The sequence below is a fragment of the Numenius arquata genome, chromosome 10, assembly GCF_964106895.1.
Source record: "Numenius arquata chromosome 10, bNumArq3.hap1.1, whole genome shotgun sequence".
Lineage (NCBI taxonomy): Eukaryota > Metazoa > Chordata > Aves > Charadriiformes > Scolopacidae > Numenius > Numenius arquata.
This window is the reverse complement of record NC_133585.1, coordinates 27,893,187-27,915,335: the sequence shown is the minus strand read 5'-3', so window position 1 is coordinate 27,915,335 and position 22,149 is coordinate 27,893,187. Positions and strand designations below refer to the sequence as shown.

The 22,149-nt window shown below is 43.8% G+C and overlaps 1 protein-coding gene across 3 annotated transcripts in view; it reads left to right on the top strand.

The window, feature by feature from the left end:
• The first annotated feature begins 9,108 nt into the window (after positions 1-9,108).
• SMAD1 (SMAD family member 1) overlaps positions 9,109-22,149 on the top strand; it is a 52,684-nt gene continuing 39,643 nt past the window's right edge. Inside the window, exon 1 of one of the 3 annotated variants that reach the window (XM_074155201.1) lies at positions 9,109-9,321. The gene's annotated coding sequence lies outside the window, so the exon portion shown is untranslated. Of the gene's footprint in view, positions 9,535-10,742; positions 11,216-22,149 lie in introns of those variants that run through there. The other 2 variants (XM_074155202.1, XM_074155203.1) reach the window with 2 other exon arrangements.

Here is a 22,149-nt window from a genome sequence, read left to right as displayed (position 1 = left end):
AAATGTGAATGTAAAGGAAAAGGAATGCATCTGTAAATCAATAGATTATATAATTTGCTTTATTTTGCACATGCCTTGCTAGAAAGTTCTCATGATGTTTGCAGTCTTAAAGCAATTTCAATTTCTTGCTTTCAGTGCCCTAGTATTGAAAAGCTTTAAAATGGGGTTTTGCAGAGAGAGGGCTAGCAGGTTGTACCAGGATCATAGAAACCAAACAAGCTCCCTTTCTCCATGTATGCTGCCTCTGAAAATTCCATGTCCACAAGCAAAGACAAGAAAGATTTATCTAATTAATCACAGGGCATGACTGTAATTTTATTTCTCATCTGAAAAACGAGAAATATGGTTCCAGCAGTACAGTGCCCCTTCTGCATGACAGACCAGGGACGTGCTTTGGGTACCTCAGACATCTGGGAATCTAGCCTAAAACCGGGACAGTGCCTTAGCAGTTTTGTCAGCTGAATCCTAAATCCGAATCCTAAACTGTTCCTTACGGTATCTGTGTTTTCCCTGGAGTGTATCTCATCTCAACGCTGACCAAGCTTGACCTATTTTGTTCAAGATTTGATGAGATCACAGTGCAAGCCTGTCTTAACTGCAGGCCATAAATTGTTGTAATCCTCCATCTGGTCGCGCTCTGACAAGTGTATGCTTTGCTCAACCAGGGTGATATAGTCTATCAGTGCTGTCTCCTACGTGCTGAAGGCCTTAGGCACAAGGGCAGGGTGGGGTAGCCGTAGGGCTCCCCAGTCTGTTGGGTTCACGTACTGTGTGACTGGACTTTGCAGGAGCTGGACCAACTGTGCGTTGACTGTAAGGCCACTTCCAGATTGCAGGTTTTCAGCCAGAGTACGGCAGCCTTGCTATTTCTTGCTGTTTGCAGTTTTCTGGGGGTCTTCTGTGGTGATGTCCATACTGAACGTTTGATCCTTGTCTGTAAAGATGATACTTTTAGACGCCCAGATAAAATGCTTTACACTGAAAACTACTTTATAGCTAATTACCTGAGGAGGCAAATGGGTGCCTTATTTTTGCCTTTTTATTTTGTTTCCCCCATCTTAGAGCCATTGACTGTGGTATTTAGAGAACTGTTTTCCTAAGTGTTGGTAAGCTAGGTAGTCCTTTGCCTTCTCTCTGACACCTCCAACAACAGCAGAATCTCTGGATAAGCACAGAATGCTTTAGTCCTTTAAACTATCTTATTAGTGGACTGAGATCATTACTTGTAATTCAAGTTGTCCGGTACTTCCTACATTGAGACTATATTGATTTTATGTGTTTAGAACGTCATCAAACATTAATTGTCCTTGGTGTGTGCTTCTGGCAGAATATGTGTAGAAAATGTCAGCAAAATGGTTCAAGTCTTTCTGAAAATAGGATAAAGAATAAAAAATTGATTTGCCAGGGCTGAAAATACTAGACAACATTTTTTGAGAGAGGTTCTAGTGCTCCTGTCCACTCAGGAAGAGAGATGAAACTCGGCAGGGTAAAGAAAGATGAATTCTGTGTCAAGAGATGAGCTATAAGCTGTAAACCAGTCTTAGTTTTGCAACTAAATATTGCAAAACCAGCTTTCATAATGGCTAACTGCAGCATGAACCTGGGGAGGAAACAAAATCACTCTCCATTATTTGACCACTATTTGTTCTGTTCACTGAATGAGAAAGGTGTCTTTAGGAAGGAACATATATAAGCATGCAATTAAAGATAGGTACTAGGATGCACCCAAGCTGAATACTTTACTAAATTTATACCAGGAACACTAATTTTGATTGGTTGCAACTTCTAACTGTTTAGCTTTTTTTTTTTCTTTTCAATTTTTACTTACAGAGAGGATTTCAGATGTGACATGTGCAATAGTGTATGAAGTGTAGAGGGGGTTGCTTTTAAAGCTGCTCAAACTTGTTTGTCAAAAATTTGGCTATTTTTGGTCAAGCAAGAAAACAGTGGAGTTTAAAATTGGTCTAAATGGTCTTGTCATGTGGGCAACCTTTTCCAACACTTCGTGTGACTGCCAGGATGTTTGTAACCTACAAGGTAATTTCCTCCTGAAAGTGCAAACGGAAACTAATAGAATACATGTGCATTTATTGTCAGGGCTGTCTGTTATTGAGAAATCACTAAGAACCTTTTGCCTTGGGATGACTAACTAAATACTGATTTATTTACTCTCCAGAGTTCAGTTTCTTCCACACCTTAAGCAAAGAGCAAAGGAAAACTCTGGAATTGGAGAATACAGGAAAGAAAAAAATATGGGAATGCAGGCATACCCAGTGCCCAGGATTCGGATTCTTTGAGCCAGCTGAACACAATTCTGCCTTTTGAAGAGTCGATTAATAATTTTTGGTGGGATCCTTGTGATTCTTAGGCCTCTGTTGGTTCATGAACAGCAGAAAGGCAACAGGTTTTTTGCTTTTTACCATATCCTGCAGTGTCCAACAGCTGCCTTTTCTAACGTACAGTGATCACACCCGCTCACTGAATTCATCAGCCCTATCACACTTTCTCCTCGTCTTCTGTTATTCACCAGTGAGCCCTGCTCCTATGCTCAGTGTAGTTCTTCTAAAACCACGTTTGCAGTTGTGCTCAAAATGGCAGTATTTTTCCTTGGTTAGACAAAAAGCTCGCTAAATCCATCAGTTTCATAACCACTTGAAACTGGCTGAAGCCAACAACACTATCAAAAAGATAAGTTTCACCCTTTCTCTCACCTCAGTCCTGCACCTGCACCAGATCAGCACAAGGATTTGGACAACCACACAATGAACTAGAGCAGGGAACTCATCCAAATTAAAAATGAGCTTGGCCCCTGAAACATTTGTTTTCCCCAGCCAGATCAGTTCCCTAGGCTTGCTCGGTTCGCAGCTGCACCAACAACTGTGCCAGCATAAAGGGGGTGGGGTGGGTGGGTGACATGGGGTTAGGGATGAGCAGCCGTTGTGGAGGAGGAAGGGTGGGACTGTTTTACTACTGACTTATGCAGCCAAGAGCGACACTGAACTCGGGCAACATGACTTAAGACTTGTACCAGTTTAGAAAAATTGAAAAGAGGTTTCTAAATTACTCAAGATAAGTACCTTTTACATGGGGAAGAAAAATAAGATACGGTGCCTCTTATGTTTTTAATCGCTATATAAAATGGGCTGAGTGTTTTGTCACAAAATATCAACAAAACGTGGAAGTAAAGGGATGCATTTCGATGCAATACCTGTGATTTTGTTAGTCTTCCAATAGCGTAATATATTCGCCTCCTCTTTGGGTATGAAGAAGGAGATAGAATCCTGTATCCAGACAATTACCATGGTTTGCCCAGCCCTCATCCATCACCGCAATCCAGTTCTACCCCAAGGCCTCTTTAACCCGTGGAGGCTAGTGGAGCTCCTGACTGTGGCATTCCCTAGCCCTGCCTCGCAAGCTGTGACACACAGGCACTGGCATGGCACCGGTCATTAGTGCACTGGTTGTACAGCCAGTGCAATCGAGTGACCAAGCAGTAAGAGCTCAGGATTGCCAAACCACCTTTGACTTCTTTTCTCATAGAGTTATTAGCTTTAATTTTCTATCTGCCACCTGTCTGAATAAATTTTAATATATCATTCTCTGGTGGGTTTTGCAACAAGATGTAACTGGGACAAGGACTGTAAGAACTTGAAAACAGTGATTAAAATGGGAGATAAGATTAATCTTAGCGGTGTCTTCCAAGAAACCAGTAATAGAGGTAGGTTATTCCAGTTATGTAAATCTTTTTAAGCTGAGTGACTGAAGAGAAACTTAATTTTAAAAGAACCGACAATGTTTGGTTACGTGAAGTCCATTATCTCTTACTGAGGTGATAGCCAGGAGAAAGTGAAACCGCCTTCAAAAGCGCCTACGTGGACGCAGGCAAGATTCGAAAGGAGAATTTCCTTCTCTAGAAAGTACAATCCTGGTGCAGTACAGCCGGCAGGAATACTGTGCTCTGTGGCAGCATGTGATTAGCCCTCAGAACAGAGTGCAAGCTCCCTTCCTTACCAGCAATGTAATATTGCTGGAGCAAAGTCCTTACGTCAGAGCCTATAGAGAAAACAACCAATAAAGGAGATAAGGGAGCGCCCTGCTTAGTACTTTGTTTTGGCCCAAACCTTTTGGATTCATAACTTCTAATAAGGATCTTGGCAGCTTTAGCTGGGTACATTAATCTTAGGAAAGTAATGAATTTTGGTCTGAATCCCATCATCTCAAGGGTGGAAAAGATGAATGGCTGCTCAATCTGATCAAAGACCTTTCTGGTATCTGCAGATAGATTTACAGCAGAAGCCTTATTTAATGTAATAGAGGGAAATACATGTAATAACCTTGTAAAATTATCAGTTTCACATTCATTCTACAGCAATTCCACTTAATCATGGTGGACCAGTTTAGGAAGAACTTCTAAGAGTGAAATGGGTTCTTTGTTCTTTTGTACTGAGAGCGAGTCAGGAAACTAAGGCAGGTCCCAAGTAGACATTTGACTCTACAGAAACAAACTCGTGAAGCGTTCATTCTAAAAAATGGCCGGACACTCCAAGGCAGGACTATAGAGCCCTCACATCAGAATTTCTGTCTTCAAGGCCTTTCACAACTTAGTTCCTCGTTGTTTGGTGTAACCTACACAGTGCCACCTCAAAGCTTCTCTTCGGTGAGGGGAAATTGAATCTCGGCACTAGAGGGTGAGGACAGATCGACCTCTGGCATAAAACAGCTGACTTCAGCTTCCGCTGAGGGATGCAGAAATCACTTTTGTGACTTCTTTTGTGATTTTTGTGATTTCTCTACACGCACACTGTAGAGAGGTTGGTGGTGGTCTCTTCGCACAGGTAACTAATGACAGAACGAGAGGGAATGCCTTCAAGCTCCAACAGGGTAGGTTTAGACTGAACATTAGGAAAGAATTTTTCACAGAAAGAGTGGTCGGGCATTGGAATAGGCTGCCCAGGGAGGTGGTTGAGTCACCATCCTGGGATGTGTTTAAGAGACGTTTAGATGTGGTGTTGGGGGATATGATATAGGGGAGAACTTTGTAGTGTAGGGTAGATGGTTGGACTCGATCCCAAGGGTCTCTTCCAACCTGGATGATTCTATGATTCTATGAGAGCAGCCCCAACAACCCCTTTACCCCAGCAGAGCACTCGGCAGCGCAGGTGGGCAGGAAAGAGGGTGGACAGGAGGGCCATTGGGCCCTCTTTAGCGGGGACAGGGCATCAGGTGAGCAGCTCTGCCACTGCAAATCATTTTGCTGCCCCATTCAGTCTGCCTCTGGAGCCCACGGTTGAGTCAGCCCATGCCACCGTACCGCTTCTGCTGTGGTGCAGGGCTGAAGTATTCGAACTAGCTCCAACCCAAGTTCCTTCCTCGACAGTGGAAATCAGCTATGAACTCCGTGCTACTGTGGCTAGACAGGTCCTTGTATCCAGATGGGTTTGGAAAACCATACGCAGCTCTGCAGTTACGATGACCTCCTAAAAATACTCCTTACCTTCTCCCACATGCTGTCTTCTGCCTGAGGCATCTTTCCCAAACAGACTCGTGTAGTTGCTAAACAGTCTGCGTATCCTATTTTAATAATGCTGAGGTGGGAGGCTTGTTTAATACCTCACCTATTCAAAGAGGCAGCAGACAAGCCATGAAGGACAGGGGTTGATAAATTTTACCAACCAGCCCAGGAGAGAAGGAAATAATGAAATCAGGTATCCTTAAAAAGCTGTTCTTCTTCTTGACAGAACTGCCCCTTCTCTCCAAAAATAACGTTGGTATTTTCCCACGCTAGGGCAACACTATAATGGCTAAAAAGAAAATGACTCCAGTGATTTTAATGTAAATAGCAAGTTATGTGTTTGATACAGTTTAATTATCCGTGAAACTCTACTTTCTGGCAGAAACCTGGTGTACATAAAGGTGAAGCAAAGTTACTGAGTTTGGAGGTAAACTGTCTCCAGAAGGCTCTCTCTATCCCTGGAACCTCCTGAATAAGCCAGATGAAGCCTGGCTGAGGTTAACAAGAAATACTAAATCATAATCTGCATATAAAATCTGATTTTAGAGGAAGATTGAAGCTAGTAATAGTAGTAGCAGTATTAGTAGTAGTATTTCTTAAATATTTGTTACATCATAGTATAAAATATGCACATAAGGAGTATCTTTTAGCACACTGCCTTCCGATAAGCTGTTTCCGAGACACAGATTTTAAAGGTGATTAGGCAGGCGCTTGGTGAGATGTTAAAAAGTGTCTACGAGATTGAAGTTTCCTTTGAGAACCTTATTAGAAGTTTACCTGCGGAAGTGCCCCAACTCCATTAAAATTCAGGTTCACAGGCCTTACGGCTGATGGTGTCATTGGATTGTGCACCTAATCTGATAAAAAGCCAGGCTGTTTACGGAAGGGATGGTTCTTCTCTTTCTTCATTGCCCCAGCCTCACGGCCCGTTTTCCTTGCACCAGTCTGAAGGATAGTGTAGTTGCAGAGTAAAAAGAGGGGAAAAAACAAAGAAGTTCTCTGTCGCCTCTTGAGATAGCACGGTTATTCAGCCCAATGCAGAGGAGGAACACTGTTGCAGGCGTAGCATCAAGCTAGATAACCAGGTGTACGTGCCCCTCTGCTCTCCTTTTTTTCAGTTTCCTCATGTTATTCAGAAAAGCTAGGCAGACGCTAATGATGTTTCATTAGGGTATATTAAAAGTAGCCCATGGGGTTAGAAGTGGTGAATGTACAAGTAAGACACTGCTGATACTACTCACACATGGAGTAATGGGTTTGGACAGTTAGCTGTGAGCTGAACATCCTCAAGTGGGCTGCCGAATTGGAAGTTTTGACTCGGCTGTGTACCGGAACAGCCCAGCCAGGGAAGCCCCGTGGCAGATATGACCGTGGCACACTGTTTCTGCTTGCCCTCTGGTCTTCTCACACCACTGATCTGTCTGAAGCCAGTTCTAACCAGCTCTCTCCAGAGCAACTGTTCTGGTTATTAAACATCAGCAAAAGGCCGGACTAGGCTGCTTTATAGCCCTTTTTAGGTAAAGGAGCATATTAATGTGATCCTCCCCAAGCCTCAATGTAAGTAGAAAATAATTTAATTCTCCCATGCCGAAGCGAACCAACCAGTCAACCCTAACAACAACAAAAGCAGTAAAAACATAGTTCTAACAAGACACCTGACAAACTGCAGCGCTTCCCTAATTATCTTCTTGTCATATCTGCTTAGCGTGAATCATGCACTGAATAGATACTCCAGCAAGGAGGATCCAGCGGACGGAGCTTGCTGCCTGCCCCACTCCTGCCAAGTCAGCCTGCTGAGCAGAGCAGAGGTCGGGCACACGTAAGGCCTTTTCCGTGGATTTCTCTGCGCGAGACTGGATCGCTGAGACTGCCAAGCTCTTGGGCAGATATTACTGCTGCATCCACCACTCTTGACCCAGGACACTTGGCCCTGATTTGAGTACTGCCACAGTACAAAAAAAACCAGCGCCAGCCTCACGTTTCTTCTGCTTGCAAATATATTCATTACATTGACCACGTTTAAAGACATTTTTGTTTGCCTTGAGATAAAACCTTTACCTGCTGTATCTGCAGCCCAGTGCTGCCCTGTATCTGTGCGCGAATGCACGTAAAAAACGCACGTGCCAACTGTAATCGCGTACAGTACAACCACAAAACACCAGTTAAAGCTGATTACCAAAGTTCACTCATCTTGAGTTATTCAAGGTTCAAAACTTAAGCAGCAAAATACTGATTTTATTCCAGGCTTCCCCCCGTCTGTATTACGGCATCATTCTATTCCTCACTACGCCTCTGTTGTAGCATGCTCCCTGACGACGTAGTACGATTTACCTGTTTGCAATTTATGTAGTATTTGCCTAATGAAGAAAGGGACGAATTTTAGATTACGTAGTTAGAAAGAAGTGCCAGTAACCTCACTGCCATAAAACTGGGTATTTTTTACTGCTGCTGTCATGCTCCTTCTGTGCGCTCGGGCAAGCCGTTCCGGTTCTGGGTCTTCAGGCTGGTAACGCAGCTGGGTGGGCAGGCTGGGAGCGGGGGTGTGTGTCCAGGAATACTCTTCCTCTGGTAAAGCTGGCAGGGCCTTAACTTCTCTGGGCCTCAGTTTTGCTGGGCTTTAAAATAAGGTTAATACCACCATACCTAGAACTTCACATACACGTGCAAATCCACCGGCGTAAGGCCAGAGACGGGATTACGCCGGTAGAGGTGTATCGTAATACTTTGCCGCGTAGAAAACACCTTTGCGCGTGTTACTTCACATCTCCTTCCAGGAATGACGACTGGGTAAAAGCCAAAGCGTACGTTAAATACTCTCAGTTTCCGTTCAGCCCTCCTCGTGCTACCGCTCATCTCCGGACGCTAACGATTCCCGCAAAGGTGGCGGGGAAGACTTAACCGTTCCTCAGGCGGGCTGCAGACTTCCAGCCAGACCCACCTTCAGAGCGGGCGCTTGAGGCCGATGCGAGCGGAGTTCAAATTCATTCATCTCAAGAGGGTCGCCGGGGTGAGAGACTTCGTTACCCCGCATCTGATTGCACAGGAGGCCTCGTGGGCTTGCATGGGTTTACCGGCATAAAGGAGGAATAAGCGCAGCGGCACCCACGGCCGGGACGAGGTCCGCACGCACAGTACCTGGGGGGAGAAAAAAAAAAACCAAACCAACAAGAGAGAGCTCTGTTATTACTTCAATATTAAGAACAGGCTGTCAGGGAGTGAATCACCTGTAAGCAAGAGGCGGGATGAAATCCAGTTCAAATCACAGCCTCGCAGGAATTAACTTTAATTGCTATTCTCACACTATTTGGAGCTTTCCTTAAAGCCCCAGCAGCCGGAGCACCTCGGACGCGCTCCGGCGAGTACACAAGCGCCTTTTTAAACTTCCTCCAGCCCGCAGGCCGGGCCCTTGGGGCTGAGACACCGGGACGCGGAAGGCTTTAGCCTCCCCCCCCTACCCCCCCCCCCCCCCCCAACGAGGAGCTCTCGGCCGCTCTCCCGCCCCCGGGGGCGGCCGCAGCGCTGCTAGCGGGGCCCGCCGGTGGGCGGTAATTTGGCGAGGATCCCTTGGCGGGCCGGCTGCCTGCGTGCGTGTGCGTGTGTCGGCGAGCGGCGCTGGCAGCCGGCGGGGCCGAGCCGAGCCCAGCCGAGCCGAGCCGAGCGGCGGCGGTGCGGCCCCGACTGCCTGACGCCAGCCGGACACAGCGGATCGATCCAGGCGCGGAGGCCAGCGCGGGCGCGGGGCTGCCCGCCGGCGGCGCGGAGACACCCCCACCACCACCCCCCCCGCCTCACCGCCCGCCCAGCAGCCGGTAACAACTTCGTGTCCCCTCGCCTCTCCCCGCTGCCCTCCTCCTCCTCCCCCAGATCCCCCCCGGGTGGTCCCCGGGGCGGGGGTACCGCGCCGGGAAGGGAGCGCGGCTCCGCTCTCTTTTCTCCCCGGGCATGATGGCGTCCCTCCGGCAGCCCCGGGGAGACCCGGGGGCCGCTTCCCCGCTCGGCCGCTGCAGGCTGGAAGTTTGTGGGTAGGTGCCGCGTCGGGCCCGGCGGGAGGGAGAACCCTTCGCCGCCGGGAAGCCGCCCTCCGCCGCCGCCAGCACAGCCCCCCCCCCCCCCCCCCCCGCCGCAGCCGCCGCCCGGCCCCATTGTGCGCCCCGCGGGGGGACCCGGCCGGCCGGGGCAAGTGCCCTCCTTTGGGCTTTTTTTTGGGGGAGAAAAGCCCTTCGCCCTCTCCCTCGGCCGAGCCCTATCCCTCTCCGTTTCATATGGGGTTCTCCCCCCCTCCCCTTCCCCTTTCTTTCCGCAGCCCCCTTCCCCTCCTTTCTTTCTTTTTAATGACAAATCTCTGCTTAGAGGTCAAGAAAAGTTCACTTAATTTTTTTTTTTTCCCCTCCTCCCTATTAGAAGCTTTGGGTGCATGAGATTTTCCTCTCCTCAGCGTAGTTCCTTCATATACGTGGGCTCTACAGCCATATAATCTTATCCTGAATATAGATCTTTTAAAGCTTATTAAAATTTACTGGTGTGGAAATATTCAGTCATGCATTCGAAAGGATCTGGGCCAAATCCTGACTTTTTTTTTTTATTTTTTTTATAAACTGAAGTCAGTGGGAGTTCTGACTGAGGAAGGGTTGCTGTGCTTGCTCTTTTGTTAGTAGATCAATCTGAAGAAGATCTGTGGTCTGACCTTATGGTTTGCTTTTACTGTATCTGAATAATTGGAGCTTATTCCAAAAAAAAAAAAAAAAAAAAAAAAAATCTTTATTTTGGTGCATTTTAGGAAAAAATTATACTCACTGCATGTAAAAAAGCTGACAGTTTTATGTGGGGAAGAAGTATTGTTAGATTCAGGTTGGGAAGAGTAAAAGTAGATGTGTGTTTCAGATACAAGCAAATGGAAAAGATCATTGTGTGAAACATGTCAGTGTTTAATGGATGTCAGCGTTCAAAGATAGGGCATCTTGGAACTAACATGCTTAGGAAAAAGCTGTATTTCAAACATGTCATAGCTGATAGTTCACATCTCTTCTGCATACAGAGGAGTCAAAAAGAGAAAACTTTGGTTGTTTTTTTTTTTTTTGTCCCGAATAGTTATATGTATTTTTAAGCAGCATTCAAGAATAAAAACTGAAGCTAACCCAGTCCCCAGAGACCACTTTTCTTTGCAGGCGTGTGTGCCTGTAAATCTGCTAGTCTTCGTGTGGCTAACTGTCGGCACCTTGTCCTGTCAAACAGTAGGAGCAAATCATGTGAGGGAACCTGAGGTATTAACATTGACTTAATTTTTTCTTTTACTTGTCAGTAATTACTTTGCTGAATTATGGGAGATGAGTTTGTTAGTTGCGACTGATTAATACTCATTTTATTTTTCCGTTGAACCGGAGAGCAGTGCTATGGAGCTTTTCAGAGGTTCTCGTTGGATTTTAGTGCAAGTTTTGAGTGCTTGCTTCTTTGCTGCGACTGGAAGAGTGTCAGTATGAAAATGAAAGATATCTAGCCCCTTTTGAAGTTCTTGCTTTTGGTCTTAGGGATGAAATCTTGCACTTTACTTCAGACTGTAAGTAGGCGCTTGAGAGAAATTTCCCTTGGTTTGAGTGATCCAGAAGCCTTCCACAGCTACCGGAGAGGATCGGTTCAAGGCATGATCAGGTTACCCTAAGGGTAGGGATTTGTCCTTGCTTCAGTTTTGACCCCATCAACCACTGGGTATGTAATCAAATACATTTTTTCCTACTCTGTCTTGTTCTACTTGCCTCTTTGTGTACCCTTGAAGATGTGATGATCCAATACGTTTGAGAAAAGTGACTGAATATACAGATGGAGATCTTTCTGTTTCTGTATAAATATTAACTATCAATTGTTTGAAAGCTGATGAGTTTAGTGTTTGCTTTTCCTCTGTAGTTTGAACACAAAGTAAAGAGTTGGATGTAAAGAAAAACAATACAAAGGTTATTAAAAGTGCTACTTGTGTTTCTGAATATTGGGAAATTATTCAGATTAAATCATGAGTTTCTTTGCTCTTGGTATAAAGATTTAAATTTAAAAAATGAAGGGGTTGTGGCTTTTTTGTTTGTTTGTTTGTTTTAAATGAAGCCTGAATGCTTCTGCACTGCATATTACATATAGCCAGTGTTCTGCTCTACGAAGCCCAAGTTGTGTGTGTAAAATAAAAGCTCATTTGAGTGGTCTTACAAGCCTAATGGAGGCATCATCTCAGCTTTATAAATAATGTAAGTTGTGTATAATGTGGAGTCCCCAGAGACTGCAGAGAAAGCATCATTACCAGCCTTTTCAACCTGCTGGAGATCTTAAATTGATTTACAGCACTGAACTGGTGCAAAATGATACATCAGGATGACACAGGGTCAACCTGTAAAAGTCTGTGATGTGAGCCCGTTAGTTCAGTCATCATAATTAAACCATATTATGAGGGCAGTGAAGCAAGTGTCTGTGACATGTCCCATTGTGCTTCAGATATGGGTGGTTTAAGAATCAAATAAGGAGAGCACCGTGTTTAGTATTTAAGTTATGCAAAGAGTAGTTGAAATTAAAGCTTGTGGCCCTGTGAAGAATAAATGCTGAACCAATTTAGGTTGACTCTTAACCTCTTTCTTACAGTCATTAGCAACTGAAACGGATGAAGGTATGTGCAGCTTGGAGGGGTGTGTGTGTAGGGGGGGGAGGTGGTTGTGAGTGAATCTCTCTGAATTTTATATATCCTTTCTCAAGCCTCAAAATCAGCTAGACTTTACCTGCGGACTGTGCTATCGGATATCGAAAGGACAAACAGGCAAACAAGCTAATTGTTTGGGCTTGTTTCCCTCCCCTAGTGTTTTTATCCTACTAAAGTTTGCAACTGCCTCTTGAAATGTTCCTGCAGATTGGAGTTCTTGTATAAGATGGAGCATCTTAGGCATATCTTTAACTATACTACCAAACTTATTGTAGAACAGACACTGTAATTTTGAATATGGTTTGGCATAGGTCACTACTTTTCTTAGTGAAGGCAGCTGTGGCTTCAGATTCATGTTTCTGCTGAAAGTAGCTTGGAAAGTAGCATGCCACAGATTTATTATATACTAAACATCTTAGGTCTTGCTGTTTCTGCTGATAAAATCACTATGAAGTATTTCGGGAAAATCCTGCTAAAACTCCGTTTTCTTCTTTCTACTAGTCAGTGTGCTGCTTGGTGATCTGAGGGTTTTGCATGTATTAAGTGGTTAAACCAACCCTTCATACCTGAATCGGTGTGAACTCTGCACTGCGTCTCCTGAACCTCTCCCAGCCTAGAGAGAAACAGCTCTTCTTTTTAGTCACAAATGTAACTAAAAAAAATAATTTTGAGGGATAGAAGAGAAGCGGAGAACATAAATGGTCACTAGTGGTGAGAAAGCCGTTAGTCCCCCAGGTTCAGTTGCATCTCAACAGGATGCACTTTAGCTAAGGTGCTTTCAGAGTGGCAGATAAAAGAATTAACGCTCGCTTTTGGGTGCAGTGTCTTATAAAAGGTGAATATGGAAATCGTTTCTGCTGTGTCGATGCAGATGAATAAACAAAACTACCCTATTGAAGAGAGAGCCATACAATCTGTGAAAATGAAAATTTTATTTCACAAATTGCTTTATGGTTAATGAAGAGATTCTACTAATGCTTGTGGGGTTTGGTTTTTTTTTTTTTAATTTCATTTTTTTTAACTTCTGGTTTAAATGTTGATGACAAACTCACCCGGTTGTGCTCTCAGATCAGGGAAAGGTCTGTTCTGCCCATTAAAACTTCACTTGTTTCCCTCTAGTAGCTGCAGACTGGTATTCTTCCATTGGCCTTTCTCTGTGTATAGCAGTGTCTCCAAAAATTGAATGCGTGTAAGTTGTAATAAAGATGATCTGCAGTTCCTGGAAGTTTACTTTTGAAGCTTACTGAACAGAAAATTCAAGTTTAAACCATAAACACAATTTGGCAAGCTTGGCTTGAAATGCTGGTGACTTAAAGGCTCGTCTACACCAGCATCTTGCACTTCTTTAGCTATTTTGCTCGAGCTACAATGGCATAACTTCAGAAAAGCAGAGGATTTTTACCTTAGAACAGCAGATTTTGCTTGGGATGGGAAAGAAGTTATTTTGAGTTGATACTTTTTAATTGGTAGAGTTGTATCCCTGCAGGCTGTTGTATAACTATTTCCATTAGAATGTCGCTATTCTTCAAGACTGAAAACAACCAGAGAAAATGTTAGATTGGGCCTTTTGTGAAGAGCTTTGCGGAGGGTGGATTCAGGGGTGAGAAGGACACTCTTGGTTGCTAATGGCTGCCACAAAGATCCCTATCCTCCTCCTCTGACAAATGTTAATTTGCATTACAGAGGCTTTTCCAGTTCGTGTGTATTTGAGTGGGGGGGTGTCTTTGTTTTTTAACAGGATAGAGAAGCCAAACACTTCATAAAATAACCAGGCTGATTTTAAGGAACATGAAGCATTTTCCAGAATGAGCCCAGATTGTACAGGATCTCTCCCTGCTTTGGTTTTATGAGTTGGCTTTGGAAGTGCCTCATTGTTGAATAGGAACAAAGATCAAGCACGCTACGTCTAATTAGACTGCGTGAGGGCAGCTCTTCAGTGCACGTAAGGCTGAACTCAGAAGAGTTGCGTAGATGGTTCCTTCATTATTATTATTATTATTATTATTATTTGATTTTGGAGAAGGAGGGAGGATGTGTGTCAGGTACTGTGGAGGTGTTGCACGGCGATGTGACCACGGTGCTGCCCTCCCGATAACTGTACTGTGTGTGACACAGCTGCTGGGTTGAGCCATCGTCAAATTACCAAGGGTTTTCTGCAAGTATGGATTCCTCTATCCAGTTTTACTCTTCTTGCGAGTGCTGTATCTTGGGACATGGCATAAAAGCTGATTTAGATCAAGAGTTGAAGCTTTGGGTTTTTTTGGGTTTGTTTTTTTTTTTTTTTTCCCCTAGACTTGCCAATGCAGGGAACCTGACCAGTACAGCCATTCTGGACCCTTGCACAATTCAGTCATTCTAACCTAGTTCTGTAATTGTTCTGGACTCTATGGCACTTTTATTTCAATATGGGGTGTCCACTTGGGAGAGTGATATCAGCATAGATGTCACCAGTCTTTCTCATTTTGTTCTTCCCCCACCCTTTCCCTGTCATGCACAGGCGAAGTCTGGAGTACAAGGAGGAAAACAAATTATTTTTAAACATGCCTTTATATAAGTCATTATATTTAGGCACTGTTCAAAGCAGTATCATCCAAAGGCAACTATTATGTTGACTTGGCACGTAAGCAGATCATTAATGTGGTTCACCAGTGATTTCTGAAGCATTATTTCATATTTCTGAGCTTATAAGTGGAGTGCTCTTCCCAACGTGGCAGCAGATGAGACTGTCTGAATAAGTCAGTATAGACAGTCTGAATTATAGCACTTAATGGTGTTCAGAAGTATTTAACTTGCAAGTCCTTGTCATTAAAATCATTAAAATGCCAATCCACATCAGAGCGATCTATGGACTATCAGTCCAATGTTGGGTAACTTGGAACCCATTACAAATTTTTTACAATGCTGAAGTGATTATAGACAGAATTGCGGGAGTTTTCACTGCCTCCTTGCTTCTGTCCCCAGCATGGGTGGAAGAATCATGTCTGCCCTCCAGCTTTGACCGATGGACTTTTCTTTCACTACTTGGAACTACTGTTAAAGAGTGGAAGCTGAAAATGTATCCTCTTAATACAGATTTTTTTACATGAGTAGAGGTTGGATTTCAGGATTTACAGTGTCACAGAGTTTCTCCTACAGAGGTTGCAAGACTGATGTACGTGTTTAAAAGCTTGTCTAGGTAGGTGACAGCAAAAAAGCCTGTGTGCACGCAGAACGAATGACACTTATGTAGCAGGTCAAAAAGTTTTTTATGAATTCAGAGAATCCTTGATGTTCAGGTTGCTTGGGGCATGAGTGACCATAGTGGATGATACTTTTCCTTGCTTTTCTTCCTCGCTTTGTTCCATATTGGGAATTAGTATCTCTCATTCTTCTGTGTTTACATGAAAGACTGGTTTACTGACGATATTTTTCTTATAAATCATTTCAGGCTTCTGATTTCAAGCATTTTAAGGCATTGACAATAATAGCAGCGTTCTGTCTGGCGTAGTGTGATGAAACCAGGGCATGAGACTCTTAAAGATACCTTATTCTTACGCTGGTATATATGTAGGGATACTCACACTTCATAGGTATGCTCTATGTTCATGTGCACATATGAATGCCTAAATTAATTTGACTTTCAACAGCAGTGAATGTTATTTGGATCAGATAAAGGTAGACTAAGCCTATATATAGTTGAGAAGAGCCTGTAAATCTATCAAGGTGTGTGTCTGTAATAGCTATTTATATATAAATACTTAAATGCTTAAAAGCATAAAATCAGTTTTGGTTAAAGATGAAGTTAATAGCTGGAGAATCATGTTGCAACGATTTGTGGCTTCCACTGAAATGCGTTTCTGAGAGTGATAGGAGGAGGGAACATCTGCTGTTTGGTCAGATGCTGTTAGCGAGTTGCATATTTGCCTTTATTCTACCAACATATTTCACCTTTGTATCTGTTAGGTTTCATTTGAATATTGACCTGGGAGGAATTAATGCAATGTCCTTCCTGTCTCCCATTTCTCTTACTAGTAAGTACTTTCATTCAGCTGACACGTTGAGGGACAAAATATGTGGCTTGTAACGAGCTGTATTTCCCGAGGCAGTGGAAAGAGGGCTCTCAAAAACTTTTCCCAAGACAAATTAGGAAGTGTGTGTGTGAGAGAGGGTGGAAGGTGGTAGGGAACTGACATCTCCTGCTGTTTCACTTGATGGTTTAATTCTCTGTGGTGTCCCAGTAAATTATAAAAGCTGAAGAATAAGAGAAGTGTATGGGTTGGGTTTTTTGTTGGTTTTTGTTGTTGTTGTTGTTGTTTTGTTTTTTGTTTTTTTTTTTTTTACCTTTTTCTCCTTCTTTTCTTTCTAGCCCTCCCAAGCTGGTTGCAAAACAAACTCTGCTAGTGTTTTGGTAGGACAACAACGTTGCCAGAATACATTTGCTCACTGTTGGCCAGTTGCCTTTTTCACAAGGGTTTCTGTGCTGTGTTGTATGAAACAAGAAAATGACTTTCAGGTTAGGCCACTAGCTTAGGCACCTGCTTTAGGAGTGTAGATTCTGCTCACAGGGCCTGAAGAGTTACTCAAAACTGGCCCATCAATAAAACACAGTCCTATTTGATGAAGGGTCTTTCCCTTGATAGCTGAATGCTCCATTGTGAAATTTGACTTATTTTTACCACTGTTGTGGTTTCCTGACTGAAATCAGTTTTGGTTTGGTTTTATTTTAACCTAGGGAGGGCTTTCACTCTTCAGGTTAGTCCAACTACAAGTCGTCTGATGACTCTTTTATTTATTTATTTTTTTCCTCCCTGTTGACCTTACTGCGTGTATATTAAAATAAGTCGATCCATCTTGCCTTTGCAGATAGGCTGCAAGACAAACAGTACGTGAACATGACAAGGGTTAGTCAGGGTTGCTTAAGGCATCGAGTGCTATAGTGATGGGCATGGTATGGGAACCTCTGTAGATCAGAATCTTTCAGTAGCCCACAAGCAAGTGACTTCTTACCCAGGGCTGTGTGTGAAGCAAAGTGACAAACGACTTGCGTTTTAACATAATGGAGCCATATATGAAGCCAAACTTAAAGGATACAAGCAGTGAAGGAAGGAAGGATGAGTAAGGTAACTCAGAAGACTTCTGGATGCTTTAAAAATATTCTAAAAGTTATGTAAAATTTGGAGAGGGGTTATTTCTCATGATGTTTTTCTCTGCTTTGCCTTCTGCTCTCCCTGGTTTGTACTTGAAATTCTTAAAAGAAGTACAGTAAGTACAGTAAGGTCACCAGGCATTTTAAAGAGGATTTGGTGAAGTGGTCAAATCAGGGAAACAAAGCAAGCTGAGTTTTTCATAGTTCATGAGAATCTATTCTTTGTAGAATTCTGGACAAATCTTCTATCCTCTATTGAAATGTGTGATTTTTGATTCATTTCACTGAATTCATTGAGTTTGACTTCCTGGTGAAAATGCTGTATTACTTTAAAAAGCCGTTCTCTCATGACTCTGCCTATGCATGGCAAGCAGAGCTTTGTCCCTACCTCTCTCTACTAGCACTTGATGTGATTAGACTAGATGATCTCCAGAGGTCCCTCCCAACCCCTATCATTCTGTGATTTTGTATTGTGCTGAGGCAGGCAGAGTTCTATGCAGTTTCCTTGAACCAGCTGGAATTTCTGAATTGGACAAAATTCTTGTTTTCAAATGATTAGCAAGTGGTTGTTTTGAGAACTTCACAGAATCCAAGGATGGTTGAGATTGGAGGGGACCTCTGGAGGCCATATGGTCCAACCCCCTGCTCACACAGGGCCACCTAGGTTGCCCAGGACCGTGTCCAGATGGCTTCTTTCTTCCTGTTGTATGACAACAGCATAACTGTTTTGTCACAACAGGGATGAAAGTAGATTTGAAATTTACCTAGGCCTTCTCGTAGACCTGACAACATGTACGTGATGGCTTCAGGGATTGCTAAATGCGTAATGAGATTACACTGGTTTAATTTCAAATGTGTAGTCTTTCAGGAATCTCAAACACTTCTGAAGTGTGTGCTTCCCTGCACAGGGAGGGAAGAGGGAGTTGAGGGAGACAGAGGCTCAACTCATGTGGCTTTACCTGAGGTCTCGCCATCCATCTCCAGCGTTCAGGACCAGAGTTTCATCTCCCTTCACACAGTCTCTTGGTCTGTCCTCTTGCCATCAGACACTTCTGCCTTTTTATTACTGAGGAGAGAGAGAAATAAAACAGGCGTTGTTTATGCCTATTCTGCGAATTACATGGTGGATGCAGTGACAAACTATACTATGTTGAAAAATGTGAATTTTGACCGTGCTGAATGTCTGGGAAAACCTGGCTTACATATAGGTAGCCATCCTGGCTATTACAGTTTCCTGTTTTGCATTTTTGCCTGCTGCTGGCTTTACAGTCTGGCGTACTTAATAACAGGCCCTTTATTATTCGTGCTCGCTAGTGTCAGTGTTAAGTGCTTCCATTTGGATGTAGTAGCCAAAGGAAAAGGCTTTGTCTTTATTAACCTAAAAAGATAATGTAATTATAGTTTCTGTAATGTGTTGTATTAGATTTCGCCTGGAAAATATTTTATAAATACTCTCAGCTTAAAACTGCCTGTAGCGTGTGGTATTTTTGGGCAGATGGGTATGAAATTACTCCTCTTTTTCTTTCTGAAGTTTGCTGTCTAGTTACCTAGAGCAGAAGCCGGTGGCAGCAGAGGGGGGTTGAAGTGCCTGCTAGAGTGTTTGGTTATTCGGAACCAGCTGGGGCAGAGCTCGTTGCTCTGGGGATGAGACGAGGTTTTGCAAATCGACTGAAGCACTCACGTCTGAGTGTGAGCTAATCTTTGTTCTGGATGTCATTTAAAATTAGGGGGGTGGCAGCTCCACAAGATGGAGAGAACTCTTAACAGTTTGGTTCCTCTCAAGCCCAGCCACAGATTTCTTAGGATATGCTGGCTGGGGGACTTTGATGCTCATCCTGCTCTAAGCTGATCCAGCTGTTCCGCAGAACATTTATTTCTGTTGTTGTTTTTGCCAGGCTACGAGGGTGAATTGGCTGACAGACTGTAAGCAGGGTGGAAGTTACGTTGGAGTACCGAAGCTGGCACAAGGGAGTAAAGGCAAACCTTTTCTCTTTGGGTGGGAGCAAGCTGTTAGAGCTGCTCATCTGCTGGTGGACCCGTCACCTTGCTGGCCCAAGGTAGCTGTTGGAGGTAGCCAGTTACAAACGAGTACTACAGTACACCCAGATGAAGACTTCCTTAATATCCGTGCCAAGGAAAGGTCTAATTTACAGGGTTTTCTTTCCCAGATACTTACGTTGGTGATTAGCATGGCGAGGTTAGATTGCCAACGGTTACGTCAGTCACAAAGCCCCAGTGTAGTTATATTGGCAGCAAAATGACAATGATTAATGATACAGCATATTTTATGGGGGGTGAGGGAGGATGGATGCGGAGGAACACTTAAACAAGCTTTTCTGGTCAAATGCTGTTTTGCTGGTATAAACTGCAAGCTGTGTTAGAAATGCTTTTCTAGTTTAATGCAATCGTATGAGCAGAGCACATCTAGTGCATGTTCTGTGTGAGGCAGGACACATGTTTTTCCTCATGGGGAACAGAATGTCCTCCGAGATTCACTTCTTAGCAGCAGAAACTTTCTTTTACTTTTTAGGGGATTAAATAACTTAAAACAGCTGGCAGACCAGGTACTGTTAGCAGCGTTATCAAGAAACTAGAGAAAAGCTAAATATTAAACTCTGTTAAAACCCCTTCTTCTAAAAGCGAGCTGCTGTTACCAGAAACAGCTGCCAGTAAAGACAATTAGGGCACCTGAAGATGACACATGCTGTAAGTGAAGTCACTGCTTGTAGCTTTCCTGGGTTCTGCAGCACTGCATAAGTAATTTTGAAATTTTTTGCTTTCAATCCACTTTTCTCAAAAGAAGTTTGTTTCAATGGTATATGGTAAGTGTGTTTAACCCCCCTTTTTTTGCTACTGCTGGCTATTTAACATCTTCAAACGTTGAGTCTTAGTCTAATTCCTTGAAGTTAAGAAATATATTACAGTCTACAAATGTAGACTATAAACTTTGGGTATTTTCCCTAGTGGCAGTGCTGAAGCAAGGTTCTCGCTGAATATCCTTGTAGCCTTCTACTGTGCCAAGGAACTATCCAGACCCCTGGGAGCCCAACCATAGTATTTTTTTCCTCTGGCTTGGCTACAGGCTTCTTTGAAATTTTTTCTGTGCAGAAAACATCATCTAACATAACTGGCATAAACACTCCAGGGCTATTTGCAACAGTTTACTGGATAACTGTTCCCTTTGCCCTTGTCCCCACTAGTTTATCAGCTGTAACTCTTGCTCATGGTCAGACCCGATGCGTCTCCTGTGGTTTGTGAACTGGGAGCAGTTGAGAACTGGGAGCGTTGGTGGCTAGCTGCTTTGGCTGAAGTCTTGTATTTCTGAATGTAGGCAGGTTTCCAGCACACCTTTGCTTAGCTTCTTTCCTCCCCTGACTTGGGACACGAGGGCTCTCAATCTTCCAGGCCAGCCAGCAGTCAGGGTTGTTTGAACCTACAGGCTTATTATATTGGGAACTAGGGAGTACTGGTTTCCGCCCTGGAATTAAAGGCATCTAGATTTTCATCTTAAAGACAAGGAGCCTTAAATCTTTAGAATCATAGAATGGTTAGAGTTGGAAGGGACCTTAAAGATCATCAAGTTCCAACCCCCCTGCCATGGGCAGGGACACCTCCCACTAGAGCAGGTTGCTCAAAGCCCCATCCAGCCTGGCCTTAAACACTTCCAGGGATGGGGCATCCACAACTTCCCCGGGCAACCTGTTCCAGCGTCTCACCCCCCTCACAGGAAAGAATTTCCTCCTAATATCTAATCTAAATCTCCCCTCTTCCAATTTAAAACCATTACCCCTTGTCCTGTCACTACACTTCCTGACAAAGAGTCCTTCTCCGTCTCTCCTGTAGGCTCCCTTCAGATATTGGAAGGCTGCTATGAGATCTCCCCGGAGCCTTCTCTTCTCCAGGCTGAACAACCCCAGCTCTCTCAGCCTGTCTTCATAGGGGAGGTGCTCCAGCCCTCTGATCATCTTCATGGCCCTCTGCTGGACCTGTTCCAATAGGTCCATGTGAGCTCTTTTTGTGCACTAGCTTTCAGCCTAGAAGTAAGTAGTCTTGGAAAGCTGCAAGTCCTGGAAGTTCATCCTTGCAGTCCCACTTCATGACGTATTCGGGGCCCGGAGTGTCCTCTGTGCTAGGACAACTATGACTGTTTATTTGGTAGCTGGCAGCAGTCGAAAACTTGGGAAGCATTTTGGCTGTTTCAGCTAGCCTGCTGCTGACCCTGCCGAGCGTGTTGGTGGTCAGGAAATGCTGTCTTTTGGTGTCTCAGCTGTGAGGTTACAGTACTGCAACTTTGCAAAACCCCAATTTTGAAACTTTAAACTGGTCCTGGAAAATTAGGGTGGAGTGAATACTAAGTTGCCGTAATTCCATATGCAGAATCATACAGGCTATGTTAATAAAAAAAGCTCGCAGATAAGGAAAGGTTACTGAGTAATTCTCTATGTGGCTTGATTCCTCTTCCAAAATCATAAAAAGCTTGCAGATAACCGGGGGATCAGATAGATAGATTACAGCCATTTTCTCGTGTTGTAAAACTTCCGTATTCCCGGTAAGCAATGTAGGAGGATATCTCCCACTTCCTTTCAGGCTATGCGGTTGCCAAGTGCTGTATGAACTATCAGTTCCTATCTGTGGGTTGAAGCCTTTGTACAAAACCCTCCCAAGCCTTGATCTCAGGAATACGAGAGAACGGTTTGACGTGAGATTCTGCAGATGTTCTGGCGTGGGGCTGTGGCAGCTGCTTTTGCCTCATCCTGCAGGGTTGTTTTTTTTTGGTGGTTTTTTTGTTTATTTGTTTTTTTGGTTGTTTTTTTTTTGATATCTCTCTGAATACTCACATAC